The sequence below is a fragment of the Symphalangus syndactylus genome, chromosome 11 (genome assembly GCF_028878055.3).
Source record: "Symphalangus syndactylus isolate Jambi chromosome 11, NHGRI_mSymSyn1-v2.1_pri, whole genome shotgun sequence".
Classification (NCBI taxonomy): Eukaryota; Metazoa; Chordata; class Mammalia; order Primates; family Hylobatidae; genus Symphalangus; species Symphalangus syndactylus.
The window spans coordinates 68,152,476-68,174,763 of record NC_072433.2 but is presented as its reverse complement, the minus strand read 5'-3'; the positions used below and the strand labels follow the sequence as shown (position 1 = coordinate 68,174,763).

General features: G+C 41.2%; 1 pseudogene; it reads left to right on the top strand.

Moving 5' to 3' along the window:
- LOC134731741 (acyl-CoA-binding protein-like) lies at positions 1 to 20,292 on the top strand (annotated as a pseudogene).
- Positions 20,293 to 22,288: the final 1,996 nt, after the last annotated feature.

Below are 22,288 nucleotides of genomic sequence, written 5' to 3'. Positions count from 1 at the left end.
ATGCAGGTATTTACAAAAAAAATAGCCCAAATTAAGTTTAGTTTATCAAGGTCAAGTTTGTGTCCATGGCTTAACTGGCTTTGTCTGCTCAAGAGATTGACAGTCCTGGTCCCCATTTTCTCTTATTCTAATGGTAATATTCCATTGTATGGATGCACCAGTTTATCCATTCTTCTCTTGATTTTAAGGTGGGACTCAAGACTGGCCTTGAAGAGGCTAGAAAAGCAATGACTAAGGGTCAGGACAAGAACAGATACATATTCCAGGCAGAGGGAAAGCCATGAAGAAACTTCATCTCCAGATTCTAAAACCCAGGACAAGCCTTTAGCAAGAGTGGGTGAGTTGTTATTAGGCCTATATTAGTCCTTTTTCACACTGCTATGAACAACTGCCTGAGACTTGGTAACTTATAAAGAAAATAGGTTTGTTTTTTGTTTTTTGGTTTTTTGAGTTGGAGTCTTGCTCTGTCACCCAGGCTAGAGTGCAGTGGTGCAATCTCAGCTCACTGCAAGCTCTGCCTGCCAGGTTCACACCATTCTCCTGCTTCAGCCTTCCAAGTAGCTGGGACTACAGGTGCCCACCACCACGCCTGCCTAATTTTTTTGTATTTTTAGTAGAGACAGGGTTTCATCATGTTAGCCAGGATGGTCTCAGTCTCCTGACATCGTGATCTGCCCACCTCAGCCTCCCAAAGTGCTGGGATTACAGGCATGAGCCACCGCGCCTGGCCAGAAAAGAGGTTTAACTGACTTACAGTTCTGCATGGTTTGGGAGGCTTCAGGAAACTTACAATCATGGCAGAAGGGGAAGCAGGCATGTCTTACATGGCACAGGCAAGAGAGAAGAGAGCAAAAGGGGAAGAGCCCCTTATAAAACCACCAAATCTGGTGAGAACTTGCTCCCTATCATGAGAACAGCATGGAGGAAATCACCTCCACAATCCAATCACCTTCCACCAGGTCCCTCCCTCGACAGGTGGGGATTACAATTTGAATTACAATTTGAGATGAGATTTGGGTGGGGACATGGCCAAACCTTATCAAGGTCCCACCTCCACCAAGTACTCCACCTTTGCTGTGCCTCTCAATCTGTTCTCTTTCATAACTGCATCTAGTTCTCTTAGTTAGACTGCTGGAGAAAACTAAACTGGTAGTTTCTCAATCTCTGATCTCCCTCTCCAACAGTCTCTCATAAACATGGCCACAAAGACAATCTTTTTTTTTTTTTTTTTTTTTTTTTTTGAGATGGAGTCTCGTTCTGTTGCCTAGGCTGGAGTGCAGTGGCACGATCTCGCTCACTGCAACCTCCACCTCCCGGGTTCAAGCAATTCTCCTGCCTCAGCCTTCCGAGTACCTGGGATTACAGGTGCCTGCCACCACGCCTGGCTAATTTTTTGCATTTTTAGTAGAGATGGGGTTTCACCATGCTGGCCAGGCTGGTCTCGAACACCTGACCTCAAGTGATCCACCTGCCTCGGCCTCCCAAAGTGCTGGGATTACAGGCGTAAGCCACCGTGCCTGACCCAAGACAATCTTTCTGAGCAGCATCTCTGATTATATCACTTTCTTTCTTGCCTCCTTAATGCTCCCCTGGCTAAGGCCAATCTCCACTTTGGTCTTTAAGGCCCTCTACAGTGGCATTAACCAAACTCTCCAGATTTACCATCTACCATTTTCACTCCCTACATGTTGTACACAAGCTACCTCAGCTCTTCACAAAGCCCCAGACAGACCCCAGCTTTGCCACTCCCATGCTCTTCTTTATGCCATTGTCTCTGCCTGTAATTCCTCCCTCCTCACATCCTCCAATGCAAATCCTACCTGTTCCTCAAAGCCCAACCCAAATCCCAAATTGAACCTGTCATGAAGTCTGCCTTCTCACCCTCCTCTGAACCATGCAGCACTACCTATTTCAGCCCTTAAATACTGTTTTTCCTTACAGCTGTTTGTTATTCTCATCTCCTCTCCTTTATCAATTAGGAATGTTTTCAGCTGCGAGTGCTAGAAAATCTAACTTACAGTAACTAAAACAAATTGGGATTTTGCTGACTTTGATATATTTACTTATTTATTTATTTTTATTTTTTATTTTTTTTTTGCCCTCAAAAAATCAAAGCAAACTTGGTGTTGTACGATGGCTGCTACTGCCCCAGAGAGCAGGCCCATGTTCACAGTAGGAAGAAGAAATACAGTGTCAGGCACATATTTCGTTTTTGTCTAGAAAGCAAAATTTGCCTCAAATCCTCCTTCCCCCAGCAAACTCTCCCCTTATATTTCGGTGGCTAGAACTGGGGCACATGGCCACTCCTCGCTGCAAGGCAGGCTAAGAATGTGGAACAAGGATTGTAGTCACTGACTCATTCAGATCAGTGGTTCTTAACCCTGGCTGCACACATAACCACTGAGGGATTCTTCAACGTCTGGCTCCACCCCCAGAGAGTCTAATTCTAACTTACGCACATAAATTTAGGAGCACTGGCTTAAAACCAACCTTGATTCATCATCTGGGTCTGGCATATTGCTCCCCAACAAACAAAATGAGGGTCTCTTGGCAAGAAAAAAAATGGAGAATGGAGAGAATACAATTAACCATGTTTACTTTTATCTACCCTGTCATATGGCCAGCTATTTCAGGGCAGAAACCACATCTTATTTACTTTTGTCTTCCTGCAAGATGTCTAGAATTCAAAAATGTTGGAGATTAGGTAGACAGATATTGATATATATATTGCAATATGGGTTAAACGTAATTTTGCATATTGTCTTTGGAATCTCATAACCTGTATAACATTGATTCATTAGGAGAATTGGCTTCAAGTCTTAACCAATTTACAAATGAACTATTTGTTTTAAAAAAAAAATCCTGAGGAGGAAACAATCCATAGTTTTTTGTTTGTTTGTTGAGACGAAGTTTCATTCTTGTCACCCAGTCTAGAGTACAGTGGTGCGATCTCGGCTCACTACAACCTCGGCCTCCCGGGTTCAAGTGATTCTCCTGCCTCAGCCTCCCGAGTACCTGAGATTGCAGGCCTGCACCACCACACCCAGCTAATTTTTGTATTTTTGGTAGAGACGGGGTTTCACTATGTTGGCCAGGCTGGTCTCGAACTCCTGACCTCAGGTGATCCACCCGCCTCAGCCTCCCAAAGTGTTGGGATTATAGGCTTGAGCCACCATGCCCGGCCAATACTTAGTTCTCTTAATGATGTGTTTGTGTGTTGGTTTTATTCTATGATAACTGAATAGAAAACCATGCTAACTTATCTCTTACTGTGTACCTCGTGGCCATGTGCCCAAAGTATGGGCAAAATACCTAGAAAGGAAATCTTCAGCTTCCTCCCCAGCCATCCTGCTATCTGCTTTCCTCCTAGGTTACTAGATTCCAGTCTCTTCCTGTAGTAAAAAATTTCAGACCATGTAACACGCAGACACAGTCTCGTGACATGCTAGCACAGTGCCTGGGGGAGAAAATCCTGTGACCAATCTAGGATTGAAATGTCATATTTAACTGCTACCATATATTCAAACTCATGATAATAAATTCTATGTGACATCCACATTTGGAATTTATCTGCAATTTCATTATATTAGCCACATTGCTATAAATTACATTCCCAATCGATTAAACAAATTTGTTCACTGTCCGTGTCCTACCTTAAAAGTGAAAAGCAATGCTGTCCACCCACTGTGTCAGTAAAGGACTCGCTAGCTGCCTTGGCAGATAAAACCCCAAATTGCAATGAGTTAGCATGAGGGAAGTTTATTTCTTATGCACCTGAAGTCCAACGTAGGTGTTTTTTTTCTTTTTGTTTTGTTTTTTCTTTTTGTCTTACTTTGTTGCCCAGGCTGGTCTCAACCTCCTGGCCTCAAGCAATCCTCTTACCTCAGCCTCCCAAGTAGCCACCATGCCCAGCTTACCACAGGTGTTTCTGATCAACAGGCAGCCCTCCAGGTAATGACTTAGAGATCCAGGCTCCTTCCATCTTGTGGCTTGTATCTTCAAGAAGGGATTTCCAAGGTTGTTGCCACAGAGGAAGGTGCATGGAGGACATGTGGGAGGTTTGGCGAGGAGGGCAGGCTGGGAAGTTGCACATACTACTTTTACCTACATTCTTCTGGCCAAAACTTCATCACATAACCATACCAACTGCAAGGAGACTGGGAAATGTAGTCTAGCTCTGAACTAGGAGGAAGACGATACAGGCTTGGTGAACAACTAGCCAGGCTCTGCCATACCTATAAAAGGAAAAAGACATACCAGGCTTACAACTTGACTCCCGCTTCCCCACATTTTTCAGTTTTTTGGATCTTTGTTTTGGAATTAAGAGATTTAGGTGGATGGTTTGGAAATGCATCTTGCTTGTAGTGAGGGTCCTTGAGGTGTTTAAAACCAGAAGACTCAAAGGAGTTAATGCTAATTATTCTTTAATGGTCGTGAGAAATAAAAGCAGAGTTCAGCTCTCCTTAGAAAAAGAATTCCATATTTTAGGAAAGTGACTCAATTATGAGCAGAGACAGATATTGCATTATCTCCCTTGTAAAAATGCAATGAAAGCCAGGTGCAGTGGCTTTCACCTGTAAACCCAGCACTTTAGGAGGCCAAGGCAGGAGGATCACTTGAGCTCAGGAGTTCAAGAACAGCCTGGGCAACATAGCAAGACCCCATCTCTAAAAAAAAAAATAAAAAATTTAGCCAGGCATGATGGCACCCACGCCTGTGATCCCAGCTACTCTGGAGGCTGAGGTGGGAGGATCACTTGAGCCCAGGAAGTCAAGGCTGCAGTGAGCTGAGATTGTGCCACTGCACTCCAGCCTGGGTGATGGAGTGAGACCTTGTCTCAAAAAAAAGCAATGAGTACCATGCTTGGCTGGCATGTGGAGATAATTTTATCATATAGAGCCTTTTCCTACATTACACATTGGGCTTGGGTTTTAGTTCTATATTACTTATATTTTCATTGCCTATGTCATTATATTTGGTAAAAAGTGTTCTGTTGTGGGATATGCTATTCTCATTTATCCTTTCCATCTAGACTAGGAAGCCTGTCCTTGCCTAACAGGCCATTAGTAACATAGACTTCTCCACATTCTGTCCTCAAAACTCAATGCTGGAAGATCTTTGTTCCCGGATATAAGGGAGAGGGAAATATGAACCATGTGGCCTTCATTGGTGAATGTTCCCTGCTGGGCTTCACCACCCAGTGTTCTCCCATGCTTACCCTCGGGCTGTGTGACAACTCAAACATTTTTCTCACTTCCCACCTCTACAGAACGTTGTGCATTCTGGTTGAAATTAAGAATGTTATCAATTTGCTTAATATGAACTCACGGAGGAGCAGAAGACATGCTTATTCAGATTGAACAGTTCCGCATTTCCAGCTTAAAAACTTTAGCTTTGGCTGGGCATGGTGGCTCATGCCTGTAATCCCAACTACTCGGGAGGCTGAGGCAGGAGAATGGCTTGAACCTGGGAGGCGAAGGCTGCGGTGAGCCAAGATCATGCCATTGCACTCTAGCCTGGGCAACAAGAGTGAAACTCCACCTCAAAAAAAAAAAAAATTAGCTTTTACTCTGGTACTTAATCGTATTGCTCAGTTTTCCACAGAAACAGAACCAACAGAATATATATTTATATATATATATATATTATAGAGAGAGAGAATAGAACCAATAGAATATATAAAGATTTATTTTAACCAGAACCTATTTTCCCCAAAGCTATCCATAAAAACTAAACATATTACTCTAACCTTCCCCCATTTCTGTATAAAAATGGGCCATAAATTCTCTGACCTACCTTGTTTGATTGTAGGTCATAAGCCTCCCATTATAGGAAAGGTCCTGCCCTATACCCTGGAGGAATGAGTGCTGCAGAGGGGCCAAGAAGACTCTGCACAGATGAGTCTTTCTGGGTTGCCGCGTTTCTGGTGCCATTGAGTCACACCCTTTTGTTCAATCACAGTTCTACATGGCCATCCATTCTTCATCGAATCTAAGCATAAAAATAGACAGTTTTTCCAGCGTCTTTGGGTCTTCATTCTGAAGTCTCCTGTGTTGCATAAAACTAGGATTCAATATGTTTGTTATGCTTTCTCTTGTTAACTTGGCTTTTATTACAGAAATGTCAACCATGACTCTTATAATGGTTAGGAAAAGGTATCATCCCTTTCCATACCTACACAGGTGTTAACTATATCTACAAAATACTTTCATAGCAACACCTAGATTCATGATTGTTTACATCACTACTAAAGCCTGGCCAAGTCAGCAGAGAAAACTAACCATCACAGCAATCAAAGTAACAAAATGCAATTGTGCTATATGCCTCCTTGGAGTTATTCCATTTTCACATCAGTAAGTGTCTTGGGAAAAAGGCAACATTCTCTTAAGTACTGAAGTCACATTTGTTGATCTATCAGTATGCTTAAGAGTTTGTGGTTTGGTCTAAGCAAAATGACAACCACATTCCAGAGGTTGTTGATTTGTGGTTGGGTCTTAATTGTCACCTCCTTCCCCATAGTTCAGTGATTTTTCAAGCTTAGATCAAAAATGAAAAGTGAACTCGAACTTTGAAGATTATCTTCACTATGCTCCTGAAATTCCAGCTCAAATAGGACATCCCACTCTTGCTTTTTTATCAGTGCTTACAGGTATTTGCAGCTTTAAAAAGCATCCCTCTGGAAAATCAAATCTGAAAATATTCTAACAGCCGGCCTTCAGCTCTGCAAACTTTGAACAATGATGTCCATTGAATGCAGTTTCTCAAAATCTGTTTCTTTTCATAGCCTGTGGCTTGTGAGTGATTTCTGGGAAATGTTGATTATAAGATAAGCTCTTTTCAGTCGGTTTCAAAAGGTGACCCCCAGGTAGGTAACTGTCAGGCAGAGGCATCTTTTCAGAGAAGCAAGAGGGTGAGCAAACTCCTCTGCCCCCAGTATTGTTGCTATTGTCGCAGCAGCATCATGAAGCTGCCCATTCAATGCATGAAAGGCTGCACAGGCAGGGGCGTGGGATGGGATTGGGGAGCTTTGGCGTTTTGTATTTTAACTTTTCAGCACAATGTTAGAGCTGGGAGAGGGCAGGACAACAGCCTGCGTTCACACGAGCCAGCCCTCAGATCCGTCCTTGAGTCACTCTGTTAAGTGGAACCAGGTAATTGTCTCGTTGGAGACCTGCAGAAACAGCTCGTGGGAAAGAACGATTTGTACCTGGAATATAGTCATTAGCTTATGTGTCAAAAGGCCACACATGGATAAAGCCATTATCCTGGCATTCTTTGCACTCTGGCAGCCTCGAGGCTAGAAGTGCAGACGCCCACGTGAAGGCGTGGCTGCTGTCTCCCTCTGTAGCCCTGCGGGCAAGCACTGGCAGGTGGAGGTGGTGGGAGGGGGCAGCCGAGACTCCCCTGGATTTGGGTAGAGAGACAGCAGAGAAGGCAGATGCCTTGCACACACAGGCACTGTAATCAGGGCCTATTTTCAGTTTCTTGAGACCCTCTTACTGGTCTCCATTGAATTGAGAGGGGATTTGGTTTCCCTTGCTGGCTGTCTCTGCCCACTCACATTTACAATTACATGTTTTTCATTGTCATAAAATACATGTAATATGTGCCCTTTTTTCCATGTGGACCTCCATCAAAATCTGCACAAAGACAATGTCCCTTGCCCTGAAATGGTGGAAAGAGCACGGGCCTCAGAGAGAGAAGCCTTAGGTTTCAATCCTGGGTCTCCCTTGAAATGTTCATTAAAATCACTAGTTGCAAAGAACAAACACTAGAATCACCTCATGTGATTGGGCGGGACAGGGTGTTGAGTGTCAAGATACACACACAAACCAAAACCTGAATGTGAAGGCCCCGTGGCCCAGGCACCCTGCTGGGAGTCAACTGGGGTCTCTTTCATGTATATATATTCATATATATATATATATATATATATATAGATGGATTAATCTACTCATGAATTAATAGATTAGTGGGTTAATAAATTAATGGATGGCTTCATAAGAAGAGGAAAACAGACCTGAGCTATCATGCTCAGCCCCCTTGCCATGTGATGTTCTGTGCCTCCTCAGGGACTCTGCAGAGTCCCCACCAGCAAGAAGGCTCTCACCAGATGAGGCTCCTCAACCTTGGACTCTCAGCCTCCATAACTGTAAGAAATAAATGCCTTTACTTTGTAAACTACACAGTTTCAGGTATTCTGTTATAAGCAACAGAAAATGGACTGTTTTCTTTGGACATCTATGAATATGGAGAGATGGAGCAAGGCTCTCTGAGGAGGAGGAGCACATGCTTGAAGAATGTGAGCTCCAGAACTGGCAGCCAATGTGAGATGGAGCTGGCCAAGGACTATAGATATGTAAAGGTCAGGGCAACACATGCTTAGACCATAAAGCATATATATTATACCTGTCAAGGTAATCTATATTTGGGGATGAAAGTGAAGGACAACATCTCACATATTACTGCTTTTCAGTAAAAAAGGACCTGGGAAAGTCATCATTTTTTCTTATAAACCCAGAATAATTCATAGAGAATGCTAAGAGAAAACACAATTGTTGAGGTTTACACAAGCAAGTACATTTTTTTTTAGAAGTTTCAGTCTCCATAATATATATATATATATACATATATATATATATATATTTTTTTTTTTTTTTGAGACAGTCTTGCTCTGTCTCCCAGGCTGGAGTGCAGTGGCCTGATCTCGGCTCCCTACAACCTCCGCCTCCCGGGTTCAAGTGATTCTCCTGCCTCAGCCTCCCGAGTAGCTGGGACTACAGGCGTCCACCACCACGCCCGACTAATTTTTGTATTTTTAGGAGAGATGGGGTGTCACCATATTGGCCAGGCTGGTCTCGAACTCCTGACCTTGTGATCCGCCCACCTCGGCCTCCCAAAGTGCTAGGATTACAGGTGTGAGCCACCACGCCCGGCTCCATAATATGTTAAAAGTTGAAAAATAGAGAAGAAAAAGAGCAAAAGCTGATAGAACAAATGAGCAAATGATATGAAGGTCACAAAATAGCCCTTAAACAGAAATGGCTCTTAAACATATGAAAGGCTGCTTAACATCACTAAAATTAAATAAATGCCAATAAGAACTGCACCATAAAACTCAAAGCTTGACATCATTCTCAGGTATAACCCCTGTGAAGGGAAATTTGGCAAAATGAAGTACACAGCACTACTTACGTAGTCTTTCTGCCAAAAAGTTTAATCTGAATTAGGCCTCTGGACTCAAATTTCAATTTATAGGAAACACACGGACATAAAGGAGGAAGTCAAATAGTACCATCACAAACCCAGAATGTTAGAATTTTTTTTTTTTTTTTTTAAAGCTAGCCTGTGCGGTGGCTCACACCTGTAATCCCAGCACTTTGGCAGGCCGAGGCAGGTTGATTACCTGAGGTCGGGAGTTTGAGACCAGCCTGACCAACGTAGAGAAAACCCGTCTCTACTAAAAATACAAAATTAACCAGGTTTGGTAGCATGTGTCTGTAATATCCAGCTACTCAGGAGGCTGAGGCAGGAGAATCACTTGAACCTAGGAGGCGGAGGTTGTGGTGAGCCAAGATTGCACCATTGCAACTCCAGCCTGAGCAACAAGAGACTCTGTCTCAAAAAAAAAAAAAAAAAAAAAAAGAAAAAGGAAAAAAGAAAGCTAGCCTGGACCCTTACAAATGTTAAGATCATAAACTTGAAATGATCCAAATGCCTACCAATAGTGGAATAATAACAGTCATACAATGGAATGCTTAAATTACAAATAATAGAATAATTTTACAAATATGAGGTTGAGTAAAAGAAACAAACAATACTCTTGAGTTGCATTTACATAAAGTTCATAAACAGAAGAAACTAATCTATGGTGTTAGAAGCCAGGATAGTGGTTTCACTTAGAGGGATAGTGATAAGAAGGAAATGGGCTGTTCAATTTGTGAAAATTCATAGAGTTGTAAATGGGATTTGTGAATCTTTTCTTCCTTTTTAAACTTTTTTAATTGTGGTGTGGTGTAACACATACAGTGACATGCATAAAGTATAATAATCTTAAAAAGTACAGTTAGATGATATTGAACATTTATATGCACCCTGCAACCACCACCCAGATCAAGATATAAAACATCTTCAGCACCCCAGAAAGTTCCATGATACTCCATCCCAGTCTATATATCAACCCCCACTCCATACACACACACACACACACACACACACGCACACACTTTTCTGACTTCTGTCATATTTGGTTAGTTTTTTCTGTGAACTTCATCAGACTTCCATGTCTGATTTGCTCATGTCTGACCTTTTTGGCTTAGCATAATGCCCATGAGATTCAGTCTTATGTTGCATGTATCAATAGTTTGTGTTTTTTTTTAATTGTCGGCCAGACACGGTGGCTCACACCTGTAATCCCAGCACTTTGGGAGGCCGAGGTGGGCAGATCACCTGATGTCAGGAGTTTGAGACCAGCCTGACCAACATAGTGAAACCCTGTCTCTACTAAAAATACAAAAATTGGCTGGGCATGGTGGCGAGTGCCTGTAGTCCTAGCTACTTGGGAGGCTGAGACAGGAGGATCGCTTGAGCCTGGGAGGCGGAGGTTGCAGTGAGCTGAGTTACCATGCCACTGCACTCCAGCCTGGACAATAGAACAAGACTCTGTCTCAAAAAATAAATAATAAAAAAATTGTCATGTATTAGTCCATTGTATGAAATATAGCACATTATGCTTATTCTTCTGTTGGTGGATATTTGGGTTTTTTCCAGTTTTGAATTATGAATAATTCTTGTACATGTGTTTTCATAGATATAGCCACTCATTTCTCTTTGGTTATTAACCTGAAAATGGACTTGCTGAGCCTCTGGGTAGGCATATATTTAGCTTCAATAGATAGTACCAGTTTTCCAAAGTGATTAAACCAACTTTACTCCTACCAGTAATATATGAGAGTTTCAATATTTTCGTAACCTCATCAACACTTGAATTTCTCATTTCTAATTTTAGCCATTTTGATAGGTGTATATTTCATTGTGGTTTTAATTTGTATTTCTCTTATGACTAATGATATTGAATACCTTTTCATATGCTTATTAGCCATTTGGATATCTTTTCGACATAGTTTGTAGATTTGTCCCTACCCAAATTTCACATTGAATTATAATCCCCAGTGCTGTAGGTGGGGCCTGGTGGGAGATGTTTGGGTCATGGGGATGGATCCCTCATGGCTTGGTACTGTTTTTGCGATAGTCAGTTCTTGTGAGATCTGGTTATTTAAAAGTATGTGACACCCCCAACACACAAACATACTCTCTCTCTCATTCCTACTTTTGCTACGTGACATGCCTGTGCCCCCTTTGCCTTCTGCCATGACTGTAAGCTTCCTGAGGCTTCCCCAGAAGCTTAGCAGATGTTAGCACCATGCTTCCTGGAATGCTTACAGAACTGTGAGGCAATTAAACCTCTTTTCTTTATAAATTGCCTAGTCTCAGGTGTTTCTTTATAGCAATGCAAGAATGGCCTAATATGCTTTTCTTGTGGAGTACCTGTTAAGTCTTTTACCTTTTTTTTTAAACACTTGGGTTGTCTTTTTTTTATGGATTTGTAGGAGGGAGTTCTATATATATTCTGGATATCTGAGAACTTTCAAAAATATAAACGCCAAAGCTATCTTTTCAACCTGTGGCTTTGTCTTAAATGTGTCTTATGCTAAACAGACATTATTTTGTCTTTTGATGAACAGACATTATTTTAATGAACTTCGATTTAATAGTTTTTTTTAGGTTAATGTTTTCTTATTTCCCATTTTAGAAATATTTGCCTCCATAGGTCAGGAAGATATTCTTCTATATTTTCTTTCAGAAATGTTATTTTACTTCACACATCTAAGTCCACCTTAATTTTTGTATATGATCTGAGATAGGAGTCACGTTTTATTTTTCCCCAATGTCTTAGTCTATTTGTGTTGTTATAAAGGAACACCTGAGGCTCGCTATTCCTTTATAGCAACACACTGTGTGTGTCTGTGTATGGGGAGGAGGCCGGGGTGGTGGGAGGCAGATGTAGAAAGAGAGAAAGCAGATGTGCAAAATGTTAACAATTCTTGAATCTAAGCTGTATTTTCCTGAATACAATATATTTTAGTTTATAAAGAAGAGAGGTTTCTTTGACTCACTGTTTTGCAGGCTGTACAAGCAGCACGGCACCAACATCTGCTTCTGGTGAGAGTCTCAGGATGCTTCTATTCATGACAGAAAGTAAAACAGAGCCAGCATGTGTGGAGATCTCACGGCAAGAGAGAGAAAATAAAGAGTAGGAGGTGGTGGTGGAGGTGCCAGGCCCTTTTTAAGGACCAACTCTCTTGGGTACTAATAAAGCAAGAACCCACTCATTACCTCAATGACAGTATGAAGCCATTCATAAGGGATCCTCTCCCATGACCCAAACACCTCCCATTAGGCCCTACCTCCAACACTGGGGATCAGATTTCAACAAGAGGCTTGGGGGACAAACATCCAAACTATAATACTCATATCAATATCCCATTGCTCCAGGGCCATCTATTGAAAAGGGTACATTTTCCTCCTTTGGATTGCAGTGGTGCTTTTGTCATATGTTAAGTGACTATATATGTTTGGATCTATTTCTGGACTCTGTTTTGTTCCCTTGATCTTTTGTCTTCCCTGGAGCTAATGCCACACTATCTCAATTATTCTAACTTTATGGCAAATCTTGAAATCTTATTGTATAAGTCCCCCATATTTGTTCTTATTCCACATTGCCTTGCCTATTCTATGTGCGTTGCAGTGCCATATAAATTTTAGAATCAACTTGTAAATTTTCACACAAGGATTTGCTGGGGTTTTGATTGGGATTACATGGAATCCAGAGATTAATTTCTTTTCTTTTGCTTTTTTAGACAGGGTCTTGCTCTGTCACCCAAGCTGGAGTACAGTGGCATGATCACAGCTCACTGTAGCCTTAAACTCCTGGGATCAGGACTACAGGCATGCACCACCCTGCCTAGCTAAGCCTTTTTATTTTTTGTAGAGGCAGGGTCTTATTATGTTGACCAGGCTAGTCTGAAACTCCTGGCCTCAAGCAGTCCTCCCACTTCCACCACTTCCGCCTCCCAAAGTGCTAGGATTACACGTGTAAGCCTCCACCCTGGGCTGAAGCTAGAGATTAATTTTCGAGAGTTAATATCTCTCCATTAATTTAGCTCTTAATTTCTGACATCAATATTATATAATTTTCAGTATAGAGGGAAGGTCTTACACATCTTAGGTTTATTTGTGAGAATTTGGTGCTTTTTGATGTTATAATTGAATTTTTTGTTTTACTTTTATTTGTTGTCTCTAGCATATAGAAATGATTTTTGCATAATGACTGTATCAAGAGGCCTTGCTAAATTCATTTATTCTAATAGCTTATGGATTCTTTTGGATTTTCTTTGTACATGATGATGTTTACTTATAATGCTGGCTACAATCTCCAGTGATATTTATACTTTTCTGTATGTATGATATACTTCAGTTGTTTTAATTTAGTGACAAAACTGAGTTAAAGAGACTAAAATGACATAACCAAATGTAATGCATAAAACCTGATTGGATCTTGATTTTTAAAAATGTATAAGAGGTTTGCTCCTACAATGAAAGAAACTTGAACATGATCTGAACATTAAATGATTGAAAATATTGTTAATTTTCTTTAAAATACTTTGATTATTGTGTTGTAGTTATATAGAAGTGTACTGTTCTTAGGAGATGAATATATTTAGAGAAATAATCATGACAAATATTCATCAAAAGTGTGTGCATAGAAAGAGAGAGAGACAAACAAAGCAGATGTGCAAAATGTTAACAATTCTTGAATCTAAATGGAGACTTGTGGTACACAGGCTTACAGTGGTTCCCATGATTCCGACTCCTGGTGTTCATACTCCTATGTGACACCTCTCCCTCTCCCTTCTTGTGAGCAAGAACTGTGACTTGCTTCCGGACAATAACATATGGCAAAGGTGACAGGATATACATGATTATCTAAGTTCTCTCTTTTTCCTTTATTAGCTTTGAGGAAGCAAGTGAACATGTTGGGCAATCCCAACAAGGAAGGAACATGGCCTCTGTGGGGTGAGGGTGGCTTCCAGCTGACAGCCAGCAAGAAATGGAAGACCTCAATCTTACAGATGCAAAGACCTGAATTATGCCTACAATGTGAGTGAGCTTAGAAGTTATTTTTCCCCAGTCAAGCATCTGATGAGACCACAGCCCTGGCTGGCATCTTGTATAGTCTTGTGAAACCTTAAGAACAGGATGCAGCTAAACCATGGCCAGCATCTTGAGCCACAGAAAGTGTGAGATAATAAATATATGTTGTTTTAAGCTGCTAAATGTGTGGTAATATTATTGTACAGCAATAGAAAGCTAATACAAGATGTGATGGTTAATTTTATGAGTCAACTTGACTGGGTGCCCAGATACTTAAACATTATTCTGGGTGTTTCTGTGAAGGTGTTTTTTGTTTGTTTCATTTGGGTTTGGTTGTTTTTGTTTTTATTTTTGTTTCAGGGACAGGGTCTTGCTCTGTCGCCCAGATTGGAATGCTGTGGTGTGATCATAGCTCACTATGGCCTCAAACTTCTAGGCTCAAGCCATCTTCCCACCGCAGCCTCCCAAAGTACAAGGATTACAGGTGTGAGCCACTGCTCCCAGCCTTGTGATGATGTTTTTTGATGAAATTAACATTTAAATCAATAGCATGAGTAAAGAAAATTGTCCTTCCTAATGTGAGTGGGCCTCATCAAATCAGTTGCAAGCCTGAATAGAATTAAAAGGCTGACCCTCACCCAAGTAACAGAATTCTTCCTGCCTGACTGCCTTTGAGCTGGGACATTGGCTTATTTTTCTCCCTTTTGACTCAAATTGAAACATCTGCACTTCCTGGCTCTTGAGCCTGCTGGCCTTTAGACAGAAACTACACTGTTGACTCTACTGGTTTCTCAGGTCTTTGGACTCAGATTGGAACTGAACCATTGGCTCCCCTGGGTGTCTGGCTTGCTGATTTCACCCTGAAGAACTCAGGACTTGTCAGACTCCATAATTGCATGAGCCAATTCAAATCAATCAATCCTATTGGTTCTGTTTCTCTGGAGAACCCTGACTAATATGCAAGAATATACAGATGTCATATTATTCTTTAAGCTTTTCTATATGTTTGAAAATATTCACAATAAAAATTGGGAAAAATGATTCAAAGTCAGCAAGTGCCAGAAGACCGTTCAAAAGTGGCTCTTACAGAAGTTCACTAGACTTTCTCCTTTCCTGATTCTCAACTTGTCTCCCTTCCTACTTCAGTGAATCTACTTCATTTAATATGGACTTTTAAACACACAATAGACACTGTAGTTAAACACAAATAATAAATCTGCCCCTTTTTGTGTGCAGATTTATTCTCTATAAACATTATGCTGATAAAGTTTGGCCTTAACCTTTGTTCTGTAAATGTTTCAGAATTTTTTACTGCCACATTACAAGATAAATGTCAGTCTAAATGCAGGCTTTTCTATAAAACTCAGCAGCTTCACAGATGGCCTCTAATTCATAGTCATAAAAGACAGGACTACATTTTTTTGGTTGAAAATAATTTCAAGAAGCTCTTAGGCCGGGCGCGGTGGCTCAAGCCTGTAATCCCAGCACTTTGGGAGGCTGAGGCGGGCGGATCACGAGGTCAGGAGATCGAGACCATCCTGGCTAACACGGTGAAACCCCGTCTCTACTAAAAATACAAAAAATTAGCCGGGCGTGTTGGCCGGCGCCTGTAGTCCCAGCTACTCGGGAGGCTGAGGCAGGAGAATGGCGTGAACCCGGGAGCCGGAGCTTGCAGTGAGCCGAGATCGTGCCACTGCACTCCAGCCTGGGCAACACAGCGAGACTCCGTTTCAAAAAAAAAAAAAAAAAAAAAAAAAGGCTCTTAAGTTCCCACCAGAACATAATGCTACTCTTGATTCTGCATGAGGTCAGTTTAATAAACTCAGATACCATCCTCCAGGAATTATCAACCAAACTGAGAAAAGTATATAAAATCAAGTTTTTAACTGAATATTAATACAAGTACTTTCTCTCAGAAACCTTGATAATTATCCATGGCTAAATAGCTGGCTTGCCCCAGGTTGCTTTCTTTTTTTTTTTTAGACGGAGTCTCGCTCTATCACCCAGGCTGGAGTGCAGTGGCGCGATCTCGGCTCACTGCAAGCTCCGCCTCCCAGGTTCACGCCATTCTCCTGCCTCAGCCTCTCCGAGTAGCTGGGACTACAGGTGCCCGCCACCACGCCTGGCTAATTTTTTTGTATTTTTAGTAGAGACGGGGTTTCACCGTGGTCTCGATCTCCTGACCTCGTGATCCGCCCGCCTCGGCCTCCCAAAGTGCTGGGATTACAAGCGTGAGCCACCGCGCCCGGCCTGCCCCAGGTTGCTTTCTCTGATGTGACTTGATGAATAATCCTATACAGAAATTGCCCAAGGTCAGACAGGGGCAAACAATGGAGACATGCCTCAAACTCATTTTCTGAAAAACCTACCTTAAGGAAACCTATACCCATTGACATTGTATTCTGAAGGAGGTCTACTGCTTAGTAGAGCAGAGGTTTTCCACTTCAGCTATACAATAGCCTCACCTGGGGAGCTTAAAATACTGGTGCCTGGCCCGGCGCGGTGGCTCACGCCTGTAATCCCAGCACTTTGGGAGGCTGAGGCGGGCGGATCACAAGGTCAGGATGTTGAGACCACGGTGAAACCCCGTCTCTACTAATAATACAAAAAATTAGCCAGGCGTGGTGGCGGGCACCTGTAGTCCCAGGTACTCGGAGAGGCAGAGGCAGGAGAATGGCATGAACCCGGAAGGTGGAGCTTGCAGTGAGCTGAGATTGCTCCACTGCACTCCAGCCTGGGCGACAGAACGAGACTGTCTCAAAAAAAAAAAAATAAAATAAATAAAATAAAATAAAATAAAATAAAAATACTGGTGCCTGAGTTCCTATCCCCTCCCTATCCTAGAGAGTCCAATTTTGGTTTGGAGTGTAGGCCAGGCATCAGGATTCTTAAGTTTCTGTGATTATTCTAATGTGCAACAAAGGTTTAAGAATTATTGTAGTAGAGGCTCAATACATACTATTTGAGTAAACAAATGAACTCTATACATATTCTTAGATTATGTACAGAAACTTAAACAGCTTAGTATGAATCAATTTTGAAAGTATAAAGCATTTTGGTACTCTGTGATCTGGATCGCTCATGCTAAACCAAAATGCCTAAACTTAGAAAAAATAGGGTCAAAAATAGAGAAAGGACTAAAAATGTTTTCAGATTAGGAAAAGACATAGCAACAGGTATTGAGTCTGAAAAGGAAGGACCTGAGAACTTGAGAATGGCCTTCACATATCTTAGGGGTATACCCAAGGACAAAACTAGGGTCACAGATGACAGCCAAAGAAAGCTAGACATTGGCATAATACAAGACTTTCCTATAAGGTGGTGTTATCTGGGGATAGACTGAATTTCCTTAAAATTGTGAGTAACTGGTCACTACAGGAATTCAGACATTGCCTTTTCAACTGCTAGGCCAGGTTCCTGCAGAGAAAACCCCTGGACAAGGTGCTATATTAAGCATGTATGTTCTTTTCTGGCCATCCAATATCCCTTTGCTCTTTTCCTAGTAATAGCCACCTATTTTTCTCTGAAGGCCCACTCTTCCACCACTCACAAGTTCTGATGGAGGTGACTTTCTATCTAGCTCTAGGGGAGGAATGTTGATCCACTCTCCACCAACTGGAACACTGTGGTCTCCCTACACAGTGCCTGGTTCAAGAATGAGCAAATGACCCAAGTTGAGCCAATCCGAGCTAATTAGATTAAACTCTTGGGATTTTTCCTTACAATTTTGAAGACTCTTACTAGATTTAAAGTTGGGAGAATGTTCAGACTTAAAAGGAGGAATTTTAAAAATAAAGTTGTGAAAATGTGATGCAGAAAATATCAACGTAGGAATAATGAAAAGAAAATAAGTTTCAAAATAATCTTATTAATAGCCTTAGAGAGATGAAAGATGCTACATCTATGAAACAAGATGATGCTATAGAAAAAATTCAGGTACCAAGAAAGAGTTGTTAGAAATTTAAAAATAGGATGTTAGCAATAAAAAGTTGTGAAGTTGAAAGACAAATTTGAGGAAATCTTACCAAAAGTAGAAGAAAAAAACAGATCAATAAAAGGAGAGAGATCATATCATATATACACATATAATACACATATATGTGTATCTATTATATTCATATATGTATATTTATAATATATTATTAATCCAGGAGGATTAACATGCTAAAAATAGGCCCAGAAAGAAAGAATAGAGAAAATGAAAGCAAATAAATTGTCAAAGAAGTAATATAAGGAAAATTCCTAGAATTGAAAAATAGGAGTATTTATACTATAAGGTTTTACCATTGAAAGCACAGCAAAATAAAAGACATCATCATTGTCTCTCAGGATAAATTCTTATTATCATAGGACTTGGAAGAAAGTAAAAACCAAAATATAGAAGTAAAGAAGTCTCTTGCCCTAACTCTGAAATGCAAATACAAACAATCCTCTGCCTTCATAATACATATTACTCTTCAATAATTAGAAGTGAAAAATCCATAAGATACATTAAGAGAGCTTGCTATTTTAAGGAATTCTCTAGTGCCTTCTTTCATAAATATGGCAACCAGAATTCCTGGTTTAAATGGGCCTAGTAGAGAAAGGGAATTGGGAAAACAGCCTCCTTTATATTTCTGCATAGTGGATGGTGAAGGCCGACTGTCTTAGTTTATTTTGTGCTGCTGTAACAGAGTACTTGAGACTAGGTAATTTATAAGGAACAGAAGTTTATTTCTCACAATTCTGGAAGCTGGAAAGTCCAAGACCGAGGGACCAGAATTTGGTTTGGTGAGAGCCTTCCTGCTGCATTCTGACATGGCAGAAGGCTGAAGGACAAGCTGCGTGCTGTGTGAAGCTTCTTCTTCCTTCTTCCTTTTCTTCTTCTTCTTCTTCTTCTTCTTCTTCTCTTCTTCCTCCTCCTCCTCCTCCTCCTCCTCCTCCTCCTCCTCCTTCTTCTTCTTCTTTCTTCTTCTTCTTTCTTCTTCTCGGAGTTTTGCTTTTGTTGCCGAGGCTGGAGTATAGTGGTGTGATCTCGGCTCACTGCAACCTCCGCCTACTGGGTTCAAGCAATTCTGCTGCCTCAGCCTCCCAAATTGCTGGGATTGCAGGCACCCGCCACCATGCCCAGCTAATTTTTTGTATTTTTAGTAGAGATGGGGTTTTGCCACGTTGGCCAGGCTGGTCTCGAACTCCGGACCTCAAGCGATCCACCCACCTCAGCCTCCCAAAGTGCTAGGAGCTAGGATTACCGGCGTGAGCCACCACACCCGGCTGTGAAGCCTCTTTTATAGGGGCGTTAATCCCATTAATGAGGAAGGAGCCTACATCTCCTAATCATCTCTTAAAGGCCCTATCTCTTAGTATGAACAACACTTGAATTTTGGAGGGTTTCATATTCAAACCATAGCACCAATTGGCTGGTATATAATCCTGGAATACTTCATGGGACTAGCAAATCTTTCAGGATAACTTCCTAACACTCCAAAATTTTCTTGAAAGAGGATTGGATACAAAATTTTACCAATGCTACAATGCATAACAAATACAGCTATAAAATGGCCAACTATAACAATCACAAAGTTAAAATAAGTCTTAATAGTATGTTTCTATTTACTCAAAAATGTTCTTAATATTGCTATATTAGTTTTGCAATTGAAAAATTAAGTTCCAATAGCTTCCTTCTCCGTACCTTCTCAGTGGGCTCCCAGGAATCCTTGCAACAACTGCCAGTATGTCTCAGGCTGTTTGAGAAAGCTGCCAAGGATATTAAGCACCTTGAGACCAAGCCAGCAGATGATGAGAGGATGTTCATCTACAGCCACTGCAAACAAGCGACTGTGCATGACTTAAATACAGAATGGCCCAGGATGTTGGACCTCAAAGGCAAGGCAAAGCAGGATGCTGGAATGAGCTGAAAGACACTGCCAAGGGAGATGCCGTGAAAGCTGATATTGACAAAGTAGAAGAGCTAAATAAAAAATACGGAATATAAGAGATTGGATTTGGTTGACAGCCATGCATTTAACCTAAACTGATACAATGCCTTTTTTTCCCTTATACTGTGGATGATGTGAAATAGTGAATATAAACAGTAAACCAAGTTTCTCAAGGCTGTTCAGGATACAGTTCTAGCAGATTAAAGGCTAAAATGGTTACTAATCTTCTCCAAATAGTTTCTATCTTACATCAATTAAAAATGTATTTGTTACTTTAAAACAAAAATTAAATTCCTTTTTTTCTTTAAAATAATTGGCCCCAAGTACAAAATAACTTTGTTTACTCTCACGACATGTTCCAGGATGATTTTGTGAAGACCTAAGTCTTCTGTTTAAAAAGAAAAAGTAAAATGTTAAGGGATGTTTAAAAGTTCTTTAAAGTTGAATAGAATAGCATTTGAATGACAGGATATAATTACAGATCACTAAGGATATGGTACAAAGTGTACCCAATCCCACCTCTTCATACTTAGCTGAGAACAGAGTGCTTCCATGAGATACAAGATTAATGAAATATCAAATGAAATAATAATTCTGGAAGAACTAGATCTTCCTGGTTAGAGTTATCAGAACTGGAAGAATTATGACTAAAATTTAATAAAATCTATAGCAACTATATGGACTGGAATCTGTACCACTCATGTGTCATTTAATTGAAACCTGCTTTTCAGTTTATTGCTTTCCAATAATATTTGTTCAAATACTCCAACTAAACTTGTAAGTCCCTTATGGGCAAATACCATATTTTAAATATATATATCTCTATATTGGTTTGAGTTTTTCTTAAAGCAGAATTTAGACAAGGTCTGGGAACATGTAGTTTATTTGGAATGCAATCCTAGGGAGCAGAAATTAAGGAATACAGAGAGTAAAGCAGGAGAGGAGAAAAGGGCCTTTAAAGGATGCATTCTCAAGGTCACGATTAAAGGTGACAGGGGCCTCGGTGAAAACAGAGGTGGGGATGTGATGTAAGGCACCAAAAGCGTCGGCGAGGCTCACAGACCAAGAATCCTGCTCTACACTCGGAAGACTCTGAGTTTTCTGAATTGTTTAATCCATCCCAGTGGCTTCCCAAGTCTTCCTGCTCCAATCAGTGATAGCATCAAAGATCATCTGAGGAGGAGTTATACTTTTCCTTTTACAATTACATTCCAGGACGTCATTTCATTTTGTCAGGTCCATGTGTAACAGAAGCCTTCTCATGGTAGCTTAATCAAATAGGGTATTATGAGCCTATGGATTCTCAGGAACCCCAAAATGAGCTTTAGGCTGACTCTGGACTCCAAAATCTGAAGATGACCCTCTTCTCTGCATGCTGCTTTCATTTTTCTCTGAAAGGTTTTTTGTGGTTTTTTGGGTTTTGTTTTTTTTTTTTGAGACAGAGTCTCATTCTGTCACCCAGACTGGAGTGCAGTGGCACAATCTTGGCTCACTGCAACCTCCACCTCCTGGGTTCACGCGATTCTCCTGCCTCAGCCTCCTGAGTAGCTGGGATTACAGATGCACACCACCAAACCTGGCTAATTTTTTGTGTATTTTTAGTAGAGACAGGGTTTCACTATGTTGGCCAGACTGGTCTCGAACTCCTGACCTCATGATCTTCCCACCTCGGCCTCCCAAAGTGCTGGGATTACAGGCGTGAGCGACCGCGCCTGGCCTCTGCAAGGTTTAAAATGAGCCATCAAGCCCAGGGTTTTGGGGATGAGAAATGGAGAGAGGAGGCTGAGTTGCTGTTTATAGATAACCCAGAAGGCCAGTTACATCCTGTCCTTCCAAAACTTTGTGACACAATAACCCTTTTTTTTTTTTTTTTTTTGAAATGGAGTCTCACTCTGTCACCCAGGCTGGAGTACAGTGGCGTGATCTTGGCTCACTGTAACCTCCACCTCTCATGTTCAAACGATTCTCCTGCCCCAGCCTCCTGAGTAGCTGGGATTACAGGCATGGAGAACCACACCAGCTAATTTTTTAGTAGAGATGGGGTTTCACTATGTTGGCCAGGCTGGTCTCAAACTCCTGACCTTGGGTGATCTGCCCACCTTGGCCTCCCAAAGTGCTGGGATTACAGGCACAAGCCACCATGCCTGGCCTAACCC